Source organism: Anomaloglossus baeobatrachus, chromosome 2 (assembly GCF_048569485.1).
Source record: "Anomaloglossus baeobatrachus isolate aAnoBae1 chromosome 2, aAnoBae1.hap1, whole genome shotgun sequence".
Classification (NCBI taxonomy): Eukaryota; Metazoa; Chordata; class Amphibia; order Anura; family Aromobatidae; genus Anomaloglossus; species Anomaloglossus baeobatrachus.
The window spans coordinates 750,764,680-750,784,042 of record NC_134354.1 but is presented as its reverse complement, the minus strand read 5'-3'; the positions used below and the strand labels follow the sequence as shown (position 1 = coordinate 750,784,042).

At 48.3% G+C, this 19,363-nt stretch overlaps 1 protein-coding gene across 2 annotated transcripts in view; it reads right to left on the bottom strand.

Annotated features, from left to right (window-relative positions):
- The window catches only part of TRPC6 (transient receptor potential cation channel subfamily C member 6), a 301,145-nt gene that overhangs the window by 243,793 nt on the left and 37,989 nt on the right, over positions 1–19,363 (bottom strand). Inside the window, exon 1 of one of the 2 annotated variants that reach the window (XM_075337477.1) lies at positions 13,289–13,364. The exons of the other annotated variant lie outside the window; for it this stretch is intronic. The gene's annotated coding sequence lies outside the window, so the exon portion shown is untranslated. Of the gene's footprint in view, positions 1–13,288; positions 13,365–19,363 lie in introns of those variants that run through there. 2 annotated transcript variants of the gene reach the window in all.

Here is a 19,363-nt window from a genome sequence, read left to right as displayed (position 1 = left end):
ATCAAATCACAGGACATGCTTTCAGTAACCCATGTCCTTAGTCTGCTTGTCAAACTGTTTGCAGGGTTTCTTGTGCATCATCTTTAGAAGTTCCTTCTGGGACTACAGCCATGCAGACCAATTTGATGCAGTGTGCGGCATACAGTCTGTGCACTGACAGGCTGATCCCCTCACCCCTGTAACCTCTGCGGCAATGCTGGCAGCTCTCATACGTCTATTTTAAAAAGATGACCTCTGGATATGACGCTGAGCACGTGTACTCAACTTCTTTGGTTGACCATGGGGAGGCCTGTTCTGAGTGGAACTTGTCTTGTTAACCACTGTTTGGTCTTGGCCACCATGCAACAGCTCAGTTTCAGGGTGTTGGCAATCTTCTTATAGCCTAGGCCATTTACATGTAGAGCAATAATTCATTTTTACAAATCCTCAGAGAATTCTTTGCCATGTTGAACGTGCAGTGATGTGTGGCGCCCCTGACCTGGTCAGGCACCACTGAGTACTGCACCCATGCTGGGACAGTACAATACAGGTAATCCAGAAGGCTGACAGGGGTGTGGAACACAGGCGCATAGTGATCAGGTCTCACACATGTACCCATGAGAGGACCCCTGGGGATCCCAGGAGGGGGCAAGCCTTCACCTTCACTGGAATAGTGGAGGGGGTAGAGCCTCCATCTCCTCTCAAGGGGTGTGGTAGAGAGTCTGGTTGCTAGGTGGCGTAGGCAAGAACAGGAGAGGAGGAGCAGTGAGTCAGTTAGAGCAGAACTCCATAGGGCTCAGTGAGGAGCAGACCTGTGGGGCTGTTGCTGTCTAACAGCGCCCGCGCAGTGGCTACAGACGGGGGAGAACGGTCAACTAGGAGTGCTGCCTGAAAGCCAGCTTCAGCTAGAGAGTGCACGGAGTGGGAAGTAAGGAGACTGCTAGAGAGCACCAGGCCCAACCGGGCGGCAGATCCCGAAGCGAGGATAGATTCACCTTTCCCTGCTAAACCTGCCGGTGTGGGGCTCTTAAAGCCCACACCACAACACTACAAAAGCCGCAGCCACGTAACCGCAAGTTAGGGCCCATAGGTCATAGGAGGCAAGAGGCTGGAGTGGCCTGGTCCGGGGAACAAGCAAACGGCAAACAAAAGGGGGAGAGAGGCTGCAGCATCTTCCCTGGGCGACCCCCATAGGGACTAAAAGTCGGGGTCACCCCAAACCACCAAGGGCTAAGGAAGGCGAGTTGGTAGTCACCCTCATAAAGTCAGCCTGAAGGATACCTGGTTCCCATCTGGTTCATCTCAGCTACGCCCGGGCTACTCACCCTGCCATCAAATGTGAGTAAAGCCCTTGAAAGACAATTCTGCCTGTGTGGAGTTATTCTGCGCCTTGTGGTACTACAAACCTGCACCGGGCCCTGGGGCTTGCCTCACTCTCAGGAGGCTATTCCAACTAACTGCACACACCATCAGCCCCAGGCGTCCCCTAACCTGCAGTGGCGGTCCCCACTGACCGCAATACTGAGAGTGGCGTCACGATCAAAACCGAAGATTTCCTACCTGTGACCAGATCCAGCCGAGTGGAGTCCCTGAAGGTAATGCACCGACACAGCACCGGCGGGGCTTCACATCTGGCGTCACGAACAGGATAAGGACTAGACCTGTTCAGACAGGTGACCATGTGCCTGGGCGGTCCGCTTGAAAAATTGGAAGCGCCGCCATATTGCCACCATGAAAAGCGCGCTGAAAAACAACAGCAGCCCGCGCTGGAAGAAGTTACCGCCCACGAAGAGGTGTGGCTACCCAGAGATCCCCTGCAGAGTTCTGACCTTGCCAGCTATGAGAGTGGAAGCGTCCAGAGACGGCGGAACAGAAAGGGAGCCACAAGTCTGCTGCTGGGAGAGGAGCTGCTGAAAGAGGCAGAGCAGAAACTGGACAGCTTGTTACAGGAGGCAGCGAAGAGTCCACTGCTGGGAGATCGTGCAGAAGACGGCGCAGAAGAAATGGCGTCTGACCGCAGGAACCCAGAACCAGGCTCCGCTGCCTGGTGGTATCGGGAGCTGGCCCAGTTCTGTGACCGACTGGAGACCCGGGTCATGGAGCAGATCAGGGAAGAACGCACGGAGCTCCTGGAGATGGCTGCGGCGGTACGGACCTACGAGGGGGGAGCCGCGCGACGCCTGCCAGACCGAGCGGCGACGACGCAGACCCCGATGCTGCTACCGGTGGGTGAGTCCAGAGATGCCCCGGCCAGTGCAAGTGCCCCGACCCCTGCTGCCACGCCCGCGGTCCCAGAAGAGGCGCCCGGCGCGGCGACGCTGGACCAGGCCGCAGCCACGCTTGAAGCGGCCCGCCAAATCCAGGCTGCTGCAGCCATGCCCCGCCTGTCCCGCAGGGCTCCGACCACCACAGCAGTGCTCATCCGTGCTGCAGGTGTGACGCTGACCCAGGCTGCCACCCTGCTGAACCCGGTCCGCCAAGACCCCAACGCAGCAGCGACGCTAGTCCGCGCCGCAAGTGATATGCTGAACCAGGCCGCAGCCCCGCCGGGTGCGGCCCGCCAAGCTCCGATCACTGCAGCGACGCCCGGCTCAGCCTGCACGGACCCCATCGAGGCTGCGACGCTAATTGAGACCGCGGCTGCAATGCCCAGTCCGGCCCGCCAAGAACCGGCCGCAGTGGTGATGCCCACTGCAACGCAAGCTGCAACCGCGATGCTGGACCAGGCCGCCGCCATACAGGGCGCGGCCCGCCAAGACCAGGCCGCCGCCATACAGGGCGCGGCCCGCCAAGACCAGGCCGCCGCCATACAGGGCGCGGCCCGCCAAGACCAGGCCGCCGCCATGCCGGGCGCGGCCCGCCAAGACCAGGCCGCCGCCATGCCAGGCGCGGCCCGCCAAGACCAGGCCGCCGCCATGCCAGGCGCGGCCCGCCAAGACCAGGCCGCCGCCATACAGGGCGCGGCCCGCCAAGAAGAGAACACTACCTTATCATTTTCCCCGGCCTGCAAGGCCAGAGCAGACACCGCTCCCCGGTCCACAGAGGTCCCTGATAGGCAGCCCACGGTGGGTGAAGACCCTGCATATTGGCAGATGAAGGCTGACCTGGAGGCCAAATTTCCACAATGGTTGGTGAGCCAATACATACCCCCTCCGCATACCCCAAAGAGTCTCCTGCTAACTCCTGCAGCAGCTACACCAAGGAGTCCCTCACCTGGGCCGGCTGAAGAGCATCCATCCCCAGCACTGCCACAGCTGGAGTGCCAGGAAGAACTAAGGGGGAGAGGAGGCCAGGGAGCAGAAGGGTTGACTCCGACTCCAGTGCCACCCGCGGAAGATGTGTATTCAGAGCCAGAAATGCTGCCATACTCCCGCTGGGATGAGGAAGACCCGACACCGTCTGTTGACGAAGATCAGCCCCAAGACCTCACCTGGGAGTTTGTGAGCTGCCCTCTACAGAACCCAGCCCGCAAGACACGGCGCCACAGAACACAGTATGCTCCAGCCCCACAGTCTCCAGAGCAGAAGGAAGTCACCGCCAGAGACCTACAGGAGAAACGGTCCCTGAGAAGGGCCAAGAGCCAGGCTAGAGGACCCCTGTGTTATGGCGTAGTGGAAGACTTTAATCTGAGAAGCGGCTATGGATTTATTGTAGCACCTGGCATCAAAAAGGGAATATTTGTTAACAGGAGAGATGTCAGCGCACACCTGCCTAGAGGACACCCTGGCAGAAATCTGAAAATGGGAGATTCGGTACAGTTTACCATGCACCAAGGTGAAAGGGGATTGTATGCCCTGGACGTAGCATTATGTCCCAGCAAACCCTACAGCCATCCCATGCCACAAGAAAGACAAGAAAGACAAGAAAGACAAGAAAGACAAGAAAGACAAGAAAGACAAGAAAGACAAGAAAGACAAGACAGAGATAAAGAAACAGATACAGAAAAGGAATCAGATGCAGACCAAGAAAGGAAAGACACAGAACCTATAGATGAGGCAACCACAGATGAAGAAAGAGACAAAGAGCAAGAAAGTCACAGGTGCCAGTGCCCAACGTGCCCTCGCCCTAGTGAAAAAGAGGAGTAAAGTAAAGTACAGAAAAGAAGTACAGAAGTTAAAGTTTTGAAAGTTTTGTTTGCAACGTTAAAGAAATGCGCCCACAAAAACTATTGTGAGAAACAAACTTAAGGCTATGAACTTGCTATAGCCACAAACTCTCGCAGTGTAAATAGTTACACCAGTGGCACCACCACCAGGGCCAGCCTGTTTAGGGGCTTGGCTCGTCTGCAACCAGGGGGGCCCGTCCGTAGAAAAGGGCCTTGGCTCACCTGCGACCAGAGAGCACGCCTGTTTATGGGGCCTTGGCTCACCACCACAAAGAGGGTACCTGGTCAGCACCAACTGTGGAGGCCGCCTCTGCATCCTGCCAGAAGAGGCTGACGGCGCGGATCCACCAGGCCAGGTACACCCTGAAACCACCAGCCCATGAAAGCCGCCTCTACATCCTGCCAGAAGTGGCTGAAGTCGCGGCCAACGGGAGAGGAAGATTGGAGGAAAGGTCTGGGGAAGTAGATGGCCCAGACCTGGTTACCAACAGGACCGGTGACCTGCCTCCTGAGAGGGTTTTGGGTGGGTTAACGGACTTGTGGGTGGAGGGTGGTGATGTCTGATAACTGGTGATTTTAAAAATGTTTTACATGTTTTAATGTTTTATGCATTTTAAAATGTTGTCTTGCAGCCCGAGGACGTGCTGGTGATAACTAAGGGGGAATGTGGCGCCCCTGACCTGGTCAGGCACCACTGAGTACTGCACCCATGCTGGGACAGTACAATACAGGTAATCCAGAAGGCTGACAGGGGTGTGGAACACAGGCGCATAGTGATCAGGTCTCACACATGTACCCATGAGAGGACCCCTGGGGATCCCAGGAGGGGGCAAGCCTTCACCTTCACTGGAATAGTGGAGGGGGTAGAGCCTCCATCTCCTCTCAAGGGGTGTGGTAGAGAGTCTGGTTGCTAGGTGGCGTAGGCAAGAACAGGAGAGGAGGAGCAGTGAGTCAGTTAGAGCAGAACTCCATAGGGCTCAGTGAGGAGCAGACCTGTGGGGCTGTTGCTGTCTAACAGCGCCCGCGCAGTGGCTACAGACGGGGGAGAACGGTCAACTAGGAGTGCTGCCTGAAAGCCAGCTTCAGCTAGAGAGTGCACGGAGTGGGAAGTAAGGAGACTGCTAGAGAGCACCAGGCCCAACCGGGCGGCAGATCCCGAAGCGAGGATAGATTCACCTTTCCCTGCTAAACCTGCCGGTGTGGGGCTCTTAAAGCCCACACCACAACACTACAAAAGCCGCAGCCACGTAACCGCAAGTTAGGGCCCATAGGTCATAGGAGGCAAGAGGCTGGAGTGGCCTGGTCCGGGGAACAAGCAAACGGCAAACAAAAGGGGGAGAGAGGCTGCAGCATCTTCCCTGGGCGACCCCCATAGGGACTAAAAGTCGGGGTCACCCCAAACCACCAAGGGCTAAGGAAGGCGAGTTGGTAGTCACCCTCATAAAGTCAGCCTGAAGGATACCTGGTTCCCATCTGGTTCATCTCAGCTACGCCCGGGCTACTCACCCTGCCATCAAATGTGAGTAAAGCCCTTGAAAGACAATTCTGCCTGTGTGGAGTTATTCTGCGCCTTGTGGTACTACAAACCTGCACCGGGCCCTGGGGCTTGCCTCACTCTCAGGAGGCTATTCCAACTAACTGCACACACCATCAGCCCCAGGCGTCCCCTACTGAGAGTGGCGTCACGATCAAAACCGAAGATTTCCTACCTGTGACCAGATCCAGCCGAGTGGAGTCCCTGAAGGTAATGCACCGACACAGCACCGGCGGGGCTTCACAGATGCAGTGCTGTGTTCGGACGCATGCCAGGATGAGGGAACATCCAGCATGCATCGGAACACAGGGGGAAAACCAGGGGAAATGTTTAATGAAGGCTCTGGCAATAGGGAGAGGAGTCACCATCTCAGACTTACCTGTGGCTGATCTCTGCATTCCCTAATGTCCCTAGACGGGTTCTTTTCTCTTGCAGAGGCATGTGTGTTGTGAATGTTAGTTATGTTTTGGCTGCTGGGAGGCTCCCTCTGGTGGCCAGGAATGGTTTGGACTTGGACCAGGTGTGTTGTGCAGTGGGTGTTTCCTTTGCTAACTCTCTGCTTATTTAAGTCCTGGTCTGATTGCAGGCTGTTGCCGGATGTCAGTTGTTCTTTGTATCTCCAGCCTGCTTAATCCTGCTTTACACCACATCTACTCCAGATAAGTGCTTGCTCTTTATTTATTGTCTTGTTCTTTTGCTTATCTGGGTTTGTCATTTGTTGTGGTTGGTTTCAGTTTATTTCCTTACAGGGATTTTCCCCCTCAGTGGATTGTTGAGGAACTCCCTGCAGTTCAGTGTGGAGTATAGCTCCTTTGGGTCCATGTGTTTGTGACTTGTTGAATTTGTTATAATTCTTGTTTTCTGTTCATTGGTATGACAAGGGCACCTGGTATAGGACGGAGTTCAGATCGAGCGATCTGAGGGCCTTTTTGTACTATCAGGAAGTTGGTATTTTGCAGGATTTTTCTCTGGTCACCATCAGTCCCTTTCCTGTCCTTTCCTATTTTAGTCAGCGGGGGCCTCACCTTTTGCTAATCCTGTCATCTACCTGTGTATTGTGTTTTTCCTATATCACCGCAGTCTTGAATGTGGGGGGCTTGCTATTCTTGTCTATTTTCTGAGGCAGAGAGTTATTCATCTTTCCTACCTTTCGGATAGTTAGTTCTCCGGCTGGGTTCGTGGTGCACAGGATGTTAGTTCACCCCTCGGCTACTTCTAGTTGTGATGGTTAGTAAGGGGATGGTGGCCAGATTAGTTGCCAATGCTCTTGTCACCTTTTGCCAATGATTTGTGGTGGTCTTCCATGGTTCCGGATCATAACACATGTGCCTAGGCCATCGCTGACCCTGAACTTACCCTGACTAGGGAGTAGGGCAGTGAGACACTAGTCCCACTACTACAATAATACAACATGAGAAATGTAATACAAACGGATGGGGACAGACACAATAAATAGCAATCCTAAGTTTCTCCAGCACTTCTCAGCTGCAACTAAAATGACACCTCAGCTTTTCCATAGCTTCGCCTTCAAAATGGTAAGTAGAAAGATTTGATCACTTCATGGAGTAAATCCAGGAATAGGTAAACATATAATAGCAGGGTGAGATGACAAGATGCTGTAGATGTGATAAGGCAATGAGTAATCTCAGCCAGAAGGGAAAGTCTTTAACCCTATCAGCATCAACTGAATTAAATCCACTCCAATACAAGATGTAACCTGCAGACCTGACAAATTTGTAGCAGTGAGACTGTGAGGACAATAACACCAAATTTAGCATACCTGCTGCCCATTCACACTTGAGACCTTGTAACATAATGAGTCACATGACACCGGGGAGGAAAAATGGCTAGTTGGGAACAATTTGGCCATTTTCACTTAGGGGTGTACTCACTTTTGTTGCCATCGGTTTAGACATTAATAGTTGTGTATTGAGTTATTTAGAGAGCACACCAAACGTACACTGTTATACAAGCTGCACACTGACTACTTTGTATTGTATGAAAGTGTCAGATCTCCAGTGTTCGCCCATGAAAAGATAGAATAACATTTACAAAATGTGAGAGGTGTACTCACTTTTGTGATATAATGTATATGCATCAAGCCAAAAAATACACACACCCATTGACTTACTGAGCTGTGAATGTACCTGAATAAAGACTAGAGGGGTACGTGTATCATACATTATGCCTCTTCATGGTGTTGCCCATGTAGCCTCCTGACTATTCGCGACATCATAATATCCAAGAGAAATGCGGTACTCATCGCTGAAGACAACAGACCTCCATTCTATCCTACATTGGTGTCTCACTGCAGTCAGTGTGATGTCAAGAGGCCTACAGGCCTTCGAGATGGAAGGTCACACTGGTCCTACTAATGGGATTATGATGTGGTGTGGTATAATGTACTGCAGCTGGACCTTTCTAATCTTCACTCTAAGTGCACTTTAACAGCTCGGCGGTAAAATTATTTCCTGGTGGAAGCAGTGGTACGACCATATCTCGAAAGTGTCCCTGGAACCATTTTTCCAAATTTCAATGCCAGATTGTAAATTGCTGATGCTACTGTTAACAGCTTGTGTGGCCTAATGTGCTATCTTAGATTGCTGCATCTCCTGACTGGTCTCCCATTTGGGATGTCATTGGTCGGTAATTACACAGCAGCCACCAACAGTGGCTTTTGATGATTTGCCCAAGTGCATTCAGTCCAACAGAACATTCCTCACAATCCATTAATAATCTCACTGATAGCAGCCAATCCAGTAAATGTAGGGATTTTTACACAGAGCCCTAATAAATCGATCGTCACGTGTATAAGGACAGGCTCAGGATTAGCATTCTCATTTACCATCTGAGACCATGCACATTTAATCGTTGCTTTTTTCCTTTGGGCATTCAAGGGGTAATCCCTTCCTTGGTGCAGCAGCAGACTTGCTCAGCTGTCTTCAGTTAAGTACTTCTGGCCTGTATTTAATCCCTCTGCTTCCTGGAGAGGTTGCTGGTTATTCTATTCAGTTAGGAGCTAGCCAGGGAGCAGACAGGACATGTTCTCCCTGCTGCTGCTATCTGTTGTGATTGTTGCAAGTTATTTCTACTACCCCCTTTTCTTGTACCCTTACCAGTACACCTTTGATTATTCCCGGTGCAGGTTTTAGGTGTGCATGAGTTTTGTTTTACCCCTGTGATTCATTCCTTGTTAGTGGGTTCTTGGGATCTCTGTCCCGGTCTGTTCCCTGGATGGTGGGAACATAGTCATCAGGGCAAGGACAGGAGACAGACCATGTTGGAGGCATGATCCTGACTACCTTTAAGTCTACCATCGGGATAAGGCACAGCAAAGTGACCCTAGTCTTAGGGTCAGCCGAGGAGCCCCTGTACCATCCTTGTTTCCCCATAAATCCCCATCAATGCAGAAAAAAATCTAAACAATCAGAAACACAAAAATCTAAACCTTTTATCACCATGTCTTTCTGGAGTCTATCTTCATCAATAAATGTTAATCTCTTGTCATAAAACTCATTTCTCCCTTACATTTCACATTACACATCCTACGGGTTCATAGTGTCATTTTTAACACTAAAAAGGTGATACATGTGATGCACTAGTGACGTCGATGCCAAATGACTAATTTGTAAGTGTCAAATAGTAATTGCCGACCATAACCTCGCACGTTAATCGCTTATTTTAGATTCTGAATGAGCCTATTGCATCAAAAAGTGTTGGGTTTCCCTTCAGTAGAAGTGAAGCATTAGACAGTCCCTATTAAAATGAATAGCTGTGCATCTAATGTAAGTGCAAAAATCAAGCACACAGTCATGTGCTCTAAATAGAAAAGCATTGGTAGTAGGAGGAATTGTGCTCAAATGCTCAGCACACATGAAACAAAATGCCACCTTTGCTACAAGTCAGTTGGGATCCTGTCACCAGATTTGTCCCCTATAAGCTGCAGCCACCACCAGTGAGCTCTTATATACAGCATTCTAGAATACTGAACTTGAAAAAAAAAAGAAAGGATCCAGCATCCAAGTTCCAATTGAATTACATTTTTTTTTCTTTTTTCAACAAAGATAAAAGGGTTCTTCCATAATAATAAAATTCAAGTTACATGACAGGGTAGAAAAAACAGAACGCATTTCAGAGTGACAACTCCTTACTCCTTCAGAGGAAGGAGTTGTCACTCCGAAACGCGTGTCGATTCGTATTACATTGATGATGCCCTACAATTTTTTAATTCACATTTTTCTCTATCTTGTTCCGTTTTCGAGATAAAAATGCTAACTCTGTTGTTTTCCACCAGGTGGGGCTATAGGTGGTTTCATTGCGTAGCGCATGGCTATTTTACTATACCTAGACACCACTTCTATTCCTATAGCTGCCACCGTTCTCAAGTTAATGGCGGTGGACAGGATATGGGTGGACACACTGTATAAGAGCCAAGGCCGATCTGTAGAACATACAAAAATGCTTTTACTATACTCACCTGTGGGGTGGTCCGGTCTGATGGGCTTTGCTGGTCTTGATCTGGTGCCTCTTCTCTTCCTTCCATCACTGTCCTCCTGCTCAGCCCCGTGTGGATGACATGTCCTGTGTCATCCACACAGAGTCCTCCATTGCCCTCCTGCGCATGCACATCTCTCTCAAATCAAAGTATTGTAATGCGCAGGCGCAGGGAAATTTAAAAGACCACCAACACATGCACACTGCAATGCTTTGACCTGCCCTCAGCAGAGCACAGAGAACTGCGCCTGCGCAGGAGCACAATGGAGACCTCTGTGTGGATGACATAGGGCGTCATCAACACAGAGCAGGAAAGGAAGATGGCGATCGCAAGAAGTGAGGAGGCGCTGGAGTTAGACCAGCAATACCTATCGAATCCAACCACCCCACTGGTGATTATAATAAAAGCTGTTTTTTACGTTATATAGAGCAGCCTGGGCTCTTATATATTCTAGAATGCTGTATATAAGAGTTCACTGGTGGTGGCCGCAGCTTATAGGGGACAAATCTGGTGACAGGTTCCCTTTAAACTAATTTTCCAGATCTGCCTCAACTAGTGTTGAGCGAGTAGTTAAGTATTCGTACACGCTATTCTGTTAGTGAGTACTGTCCGCTACTTGCATATTCGTTACGAGTAGCAGGCGCAATGGGAAATACTCGCTAAGTAGCGAGTTACCCGAGAGCCGTAATAGTCGCTACTCGTACGAAAAGTATGGCTTTCGGGTTACTCACTACTTAGAGAGTATGTCCAATTCACTACATTGCGCCCGCTACTTGAAACGAATATGCAAGTAGCGGACAGCACTCGCTAACAGCATAGTGAGTATGAATAGTTAACTACTCGCTCAACACTAGTCCAAACCCTTTATGAATGAAAAAAGATAATATAGGAAGTAACATCAGCTTAACCAGGAGGCGTCAGACCGTGCAAACAAGAGAGGAGCAACCTGAAGGATATGGTACATAAATAAAAAGATTAAAAAAAAAAAAATAAATTATATATATATATATATATATATATATATATATATATATATATATATATATATATATATATATATATATATATATATATATATATATATATATATATATATATATATATATATATATATATATATATATAGCCTATTCTCTGTTGTGTCACTTACTTTCAAAGATCCACACTACTTCTAGAAATTACATCAACGCAAAACCTGGCAGAAGTCACATGAAATGAATTTCCATGACCTAACAGCAACAAATAAAGCTCAATATTAATTTTTAGGACTTTGTCACCATCAGATCTTGCTTTGCACTGATGATGAGCGAACACCCTGAAACACATGTCTGCAAATGGAGATTCTAATATGGTTTTGACAAATATAAAAAAATGCAATGTATAGTGTCTGGTGTATCATTTCATGAAGGAAGGATAATAGTTCTGAATCGATTTGTCTAATAGCTTGAGATAATGTAAGTTTAAACAACAGACACAGACAGGAGGACAGAGGATGCCATGATGACACACGAAATCTGGACATGAAACCAAGAAAAAATCCTTCCATTCTGCTAAATACAAATCCAGAAAAAAACCAACTGTTTCCCACTGGTTACCCATATTAATGAACATAAGACCACAATGAGAAGAACCGAATGTCCCTCTATTTTATCATTGCCCCTGTGCAAACTGAGCGGCCATTACCCCAGATGATCCCAATAATATACAGATTGTAGGACTGAAACTGAGAGCTAAACACATAACCACATGTGGATGGATGGATGGATGGATGGATAGAGAGATAGATAGATAGATAGATAGATAGATAGATAGAGGGATAGATAGAGGGATAGATATATATATATAGATAGAGGGATATATAGAGGGATAAATAGGTAGATAGATGGATGGATAGATAGATAGATAGATAGATAATGGATAGATGGATAGATAGAGGGAGGGATAGATAGATAGATGGATGGATGGATGGATGGATAGATAGATAGATAATGGATAGATAGATATAAATGTTGGCTTTGTACACATGGGCTGATAAAAGTGAAAAAAGTGTTTTTTTATTATCTGAACTATCAGAGTTACCTAACTTTTTCTATTTTAGATAGAGGGATAGATAGATAGATAGATAGATAGATAGATAGAGGGATAGATAGATAGATAGATAGAGGGATAGATAGATAGATAGATAGATAGATAGATAGAGGGATAGATAGATAGATAGATAGAGGGATAGATAGATAGATAGATAGAGGGATAGATAGATAGATAGATAGATAGATAGAGGGATAGATAGATAGATAGATAGATAGATAGATAGATAGATAGATAGATAGATAGAGGGATAGATAGATAGATAGATAGATAGAGGGATAGATAGATAGAGGGATAGATAGATAGAGGGATAGATAGATAGATAGAGGGATAGAGGGATAGATAGATAGATAGATAGATAGATAGATAGAGGGATAGATAGATAGATAGATAGATAGATAGATAGAGGGATAGATAGATAGATAGAGGGATAGATAGAGGGATAGATAGATAGATAGATAGATAGATAGAGGGATAGATAGATAGATAGATAGATAGAGGGATAGATAGATAGATAGATAGATAGAGGGATAGAGGGATAGATAGATAGAGGGATAGATAGATAGATAGATAGATAGATAGGAGGGATAGATAGATAGATACATAGATAGATAGATAGATAGATAGATAGATAGATAGATAGATAGATAGATAGATAGAGGGATAGATAGATAGATAGATAGAGGGATAGATAGATAGATAGATAGATAGATAGATAGATAGATAGATAGAGGGATAGATAGATAGAGGGATAGATAGAGGGATAGATAGATAGAGGGATAGATAGATAGATGGATAGATAGATAGAGGGATAGATAGAGGGATAGATAGATAGATGGATAGATGGATAGATGGATAGATAAATAGAGGAATAGAACGATATATAAAAGAAGAATGGATAGATAGATATTAGATAAATAGATATTAGAGATATGTATAATAGATAGATAATAGACCCTTTGCTCACAGGTCTCCTGGTTGCTCTCATCGCTGTACTTTTCCTGGAGATCCTTTAATCCTTCGCACTTGTACAAATAATTTGCAGATCCACAATGATGATGTGGAGTAAAGATATAGCATTTCTTACCTGATGCTTTCTTAGAGGGTTTTCTCTAGCGCAGGCTGGCGATGTGCTGCGGCATCCTTCGGCATGTGCTTTGTAGCTTACCCTGGCACCACTAATTGGCATATCATCCTGGCACACTCTGGGCAGCATATGTCACACTGCTGGTAGCTTTCGCTCTGATTGTACTTTTCTCTCTGGGGTATATATATGTAGAGACACAAAGCCCCCTCACTGGGGGGGTATTTTCCTCCTCTGTGCATTTATTTTGGGCTTGTGTTTCTTCTCCGCAGGCCGTGGGCTTCTGCGCCTAATCAGCACTTATTATAGATCTGCCACCTTCAGCTTCTGCAACATTTACAACTTTATGAATATGATCGTCACTTATTCCCCGGCGTTCAGTATGCCACACATTGTGGACTGAGTGTATCAGGAACAGCAGGAAGACTTGTGTAATTATTCGCAACCCAATGGGAAGCCATTAATGACAAGCTTGATTATTTGTATATACAAAAAGAGTTTTATACTTGCCATATTGTTGTCTCGGAGGCATTATATTATTTGCAACCGCTAATCAGGGGCTTACAGTTCATGCATTGTGTGCTTTGTTGGAGCAATAACAACAGCTGCAGCTGTGCTGGAGGGGCGGCAGATGTGAATGTAGTGGCTCCTCTACACCGGGGTCTCAAACATGGTGGGGTAAATGGGCCGCACTATTGTGTTCATTGTATGGATTATCGTACAGTTTTAAGGCTATGTGCGCACAGTGCATTTTTAACGGCGTTTTTGCGTGTTATTTGGGTGCGTTTTTGGGCTCAAAACTGCATGACTTTGCTTCTCCAGCAAAGTCTATGAGTTTTCATTTTTGCTGTCTGCACACAACTTTTTTTTAAGCTGCGTTTTTGAGCTTAAAAAAAAAAAAAATGAACATGTCAATTCTTTCCTGCATTTTCCCCCCTCGCAATGCATTGAAAAAGCGCAGAGATAAAAAAACGCAGCAAAACGCAGCCAAAAACGTACCAAAATGCGTTTACTGATGCGTTTTTTTGTCGTGGGTGTGTTTTTAGGCGTTTTTAGCGGCAAACAAAAGCACAAAAATGCAGCGGCAAAAAACGCAGCGTGCGCACATAGCCTTAAAGCTTGGTTCATTACAAACAAGTTGATACCAAATGTTTACTTTTTTTATTTGCGTTTTAACATAAAACAGCATTTCTAGTGGCAAAATATTTTTCCATTATTTTTTGACACTTTATATTGATTTTGTTTTTTTAAATCCACCAATATTCATGTGATCATGGTCCTTCTTTAAAGCTGTTAATGAGTTCAGAGACTATAGTGTGGGGCACTCCTGGTTCTTTCACCTGCGTACCCCCTGACTGCTGTGCCCTGTTTTGGTTAATAAATGGTTAATGTCGTCCCAGTAATACCCTCTTCCTCTTTCCCTATGATGCGTTTTCCCTCCTACTTCAGCCTCCTTAAATTTCCTGCCTTTTCCTGTTCCGGCCTCTCCTCCTTGCGAGACCTGGAGCTCATCTCCCACCGTCCCTCCCCTTTGCCTTTAGGTTTTATTATTGTGCCTCACCAAGGTCACAGCGGGTTCTAGGTTAAACATGAAGATGTTCGTGTGTGACGCCTCTGGACTATCAGGTCGTCACAGGGTATTGTACAATCTGCTCTCCTGTGCAATATCCACATCCTTCTTGGTTATGGGTCCCCCAACTATATGGTGTTGCAGACAACAGCTAATAAAATCCTAGGTACACTCTGCACCACACCCACCAGACACACCAGTGGACGGCCTGAGTGGAATAGAGTCGCCCACTTTGGGGGTTGGTTAGGGGAGGTCAGGAGTTTCAGGAGAGTCAGTAGTCGAGAGAAGTGTGTTGGAAGGGAAGGAAAGAGGAGGTCAGGAGCTGGGCTCCTAAAAAGCCATCTAGGTAGCAGACGGTGGTCCGGGCCTAGAGGAGCTAGACCCCCGGTCGCAGGGGATCGTGGAAAGGGACACGGAACTGTCGAGAAGGACAACTGGCAGCCTTGCACCATCACCGGGCTGGGACCAGGGCACGACGGGGTATGTGGACCCTAGGTCAGGGAGTAGCTTCAGGCAACCTGACAATTTACTCGACGAGAACGGAGCCTTCAAGATCCGCTCTCCACTCGCTCCAAAAATCAGAATACTAGCGCAACGAGGGGGATAGGACTTTCCACCAAATCGGTCCAGGAAATCCCAAGCGTGAACCCTGAGAGCAACAGTGGGAAGCGGGACCCGACTAGTTGCATACTACTGGGACCAACAGAGAAGTAAACTAAGTGCCAGGAGGCAGGTCACAGATTAGCAGGCAGCACCATTAGGGACGGGACCCGAGCTAGCTCCCCTCAGAGGCAGCGGTATTCAGAACTTTGGTTTATCCCGTGGTCGGTGTCAATATAATAGACTGAGTGAGTACGCAAGTGACCCCTTCACACCCAACAGCACTCCCCTCACACCATCACCGAGTCCCGGGGTATTCCCCCTACCCATGGAGGGTCGCAACACCTAGCTGCCCCATTCCATCACCCCAGGTACTCCCAACTGCAGCGGTGGTACTCCAAATTACCACATACCACGGGTGGCGTCACGAACTCTAAACACAATCCCCTGTAAATACCCCCTTCATTTGAGTGGCCGCATGACCCCCGGGTCCGGAGACCCCTCGAGCCACCGCGAATCCTGATCCGAGCAGCCCGGCTGCTGGCACGGGGGCAGCACACATGCACCAGGAGTCCGGTTGGAGCACACCGCTTCGTTGCTAATGGTTTACCCGGCTGGTTGCCTGATATAGAGAGAGTGGTGACCGGCCCCATCCACAAAAGATGAGAGTGTTGCTGTTTGATCTACCTCTCTAGTAAAGAGCTATGTTTAAAGTTACACGTGTGGTGGGGTTATTACGTGGGACCTTGGTTGGGGCCATTCGCGTCACAGCAATTATGATACTTTTGGTTTCCAATAGTTCTTATAGAACAGAAGGTTTTACTGTGAAATTTCTTTTTAGAGTTTTTAAAGCTTATACTCACTTCCTGTGACCTTGTAGGAAGTTGCCGTGTTACTTTCTCCACACTCCAACTGAGTTTTATGTCGTGTGTTTTATATGTGATGAGGTGCAGTTTCCTGAATGTAGTGGAGCTGGAGCTGTGCCGTGGCCTGTGCCACCTAGTACTGAGGCCTGGTAAAGCCAACTGTATCTAGATAGTAATAGATATAGCAGAGAAGTTGGAGTCCCTGGGTAGAGGAAGCTAGGAGAAAAGGTGGAGTAGTGAGGGTTGGCTAGAGAAATGGGTTTCTAGGGAGTCAGCTATGCAGTGGGGTTCCTGGAGTAAAGACGTGACCTTGTAACTTGGGTCCATGGAATATCCAGAGGTATCCTTCAAGGGTCCGGAGCCTACAACTCACCTCGGGATGGACTTAGAAGAGACCAGGGACTAGACAGACACCCAGAGCGAGAGTACCTTGGAACTGGCCTAAGGAAAGCAAGTGACTAGAAGCCATCAAAGGCAGTGAGACAACCATAGGTAGTCACAGAGAGAAGAACTGGGGGGAAGCAGAGGCAGATGCCCGACAGTAGGAGGACTAGGTCCCAGATAGCGGGATAGAGCAAGTCGGAGTACCCCGGGAAAGAGCGGCAGCAGAACAGTATAAGTGTGGCAATGTGTGTCGTGAAGGTGGAAGATGTAATAAACCATATACAGTTATTTTGCCAAGAGTTCTCCATTGTCCTGTGTCTAACTACTACACCTATTATGGTGTCCGGCTGCTTGGTGGTGGATGCCCTGAAGTGTACAGTTCGGGTGTCACACACCCCACCCTAAGCAGTCTGCAAGCACTGGCAGAACCAGAGCCGGAAGGAGTGCAGAGCCCTCACTTTACTTGACCCTCACAGTTCCAGTGGTTCCAGCACTCGCGTTCCCAGAGCTCACATGAGGTTGTGATGTACCACCCCCGCAGCAGCCACTCGGATCCGGAGCCGCGGTGGCTCAAGGGATCTCTGGACCCGGGGTTCCACACGGACACTCAAATTAAAAAGGAGTGGGGGAATATATACATGGGATTAGGAAAGTTCGTGACGCCACCCACGGTGCGTGGTAAGTTAAGGTACCACCGCTGCTGTTGGTGGGGGAGCCCGGTGGCAGTGGTATAGCAGCCAGGTGTTTAACCTCTCCGTGGGTAGGGGGTTGTGCTCCGGGAGCCCAGTGATAGTGATGTAGGGGTGCCGTTGGAGTAGCAAAAGGGTTTTTTCAAAGTACTCAATCAGTCCAGAACTAATCACACCGACAGCTTGTAAACCAGAGTTCCGAGCACCACTGCAGTTGGGAGGGAGCCCGCTTGGGTCCGTGTCTTTGGTGTTGCGGTTAGTCTGTGACACTTTCCTTGGCACCTGTGTTTTCTTCTTTTGGACCCTCAAGTCTGAAATTTTTCGGGTCCCGCTCACCCGTGTGGCTAACGGAGTGAGCTTGCTCTCAGGGTTCACGTGTAGGATTTCTTTGGACTGTATTGGGAAAGTCCTATCCCATCGGTGCGCTAGTACCCCAATTTTGGAGCGGGTTCGGGATGACACTTGAAGTCGGGTAAATTACCAGGACGCATGAAGCTACTTCCCGGCCTAGGGTCCATGTACCCTGTCGTGCCCTGGCCCCTGCCTGGTGATAGCTCAAGGCCGCCGGCCGCCTTCCTCGTTAGTCCGTGCCCCCTGACACTATCCCCTACGACTGGGGTTCCAGCTCCTACAAGGCCCAGACCAACGTCTGCCACCTAGTACTTTGGAGCCCTGCCCCGTGACCTCTCCTCACGAGAGTCACTTCACCTCCTTCTCCTTCCACTGCTACTTCACTTCTCCTCTCACTTTCTCACTCTCTCCTACCAACCCCCCATGTGGGCGACCCTATTCCCTTCAGGCCCCCTAATGGTGTGTCTGGTGGGTACAGTGTAAAGTGTTCCTAGGGTTTTGACTGGCTCAGCTGTTAGCAACACCAAAGGACCAGGACCCGTAACCAAGGAGGGTGGATACTGTGCTGAAGGGCAAATTGCACAATACCCTGTGACGACCTGATAGGCCAGTGCGTCACAGTGAAGTCATGCAAATCACGCACCCAATCACCGCCATCTTTTTTTTTCCCCCACTTTCTGACATATAAGTGGTTAACAGGAAGTGAGAGGCAGCCGTTGGTTTTATTTATCGGAGGTGAGTGGCTCCAGGTGGTAGGTGCTGTCCAGAATATTCAGCTCTGCGGTGCCATGCTGCTCCAGGTACTATCCAGAATATCCAGCTCTGCTGTGCCATGCTGCTCCAGGTAGTGTCCAGAATATCTTGCTCTGCTGTTCCATGCTGCTTCAGGTATTGTCCAGAATATCCAGCTCTGCTGTTCCATGCTGCTCCTGGTACTGTCCAGAATATCCAGCTCTGCTGTTCCACGCTGCTCCACGTACTGTCCAGAATATCCAGCTCTGCTGTTCCATGCTGCTCCTGGTACTGTCCAGAATATCCAGCTCTGCTGTTCCATGCTGCTCCTGGTACTGTCCAGAATATCCAGCTCTGCTGTTCCATGCTGCTCCTGGTACTGTCCAGAATATCCAGCTCTGCTGTTCCATGCTGCTCCTGGTACTGTCCAGAATATCCAGCTCTGCTGTTCCATGCTGCTCCTGGTACTGTCCAGAATATCCAGCTCTGCTGTTCCACGCTGCTACACGTACTGTCCAGAATATCCAGCTCTGGTGTTCCATGCTGCTCCTGGTACTGTCCAGAATATCCAGCTCTGCTGTTCCATGCTGCTCTAGTGGCGGTCTTGCATTTCCAGCTTTGCTGTTCCATATGGCTTCATTCTGCACAGCTAGACCTATGACTTAATGAATCCAACTCACGAGCCATAACACTCTTTATAACTGTTCCTTACATTGGTCAAGAGATGTGGACCCTGATCCAAGACCCCCTTCTTTTAACGAATAGTTCCCTAAAAGAGTATATTAACATGGGTTTTTAAAACATGACAACTTCTATGAGTCTGTGATAACTCTAGATGTTTTGCAGCATCGGTCACACAAGTTTAAAATGTTTAGATCGTAATGAT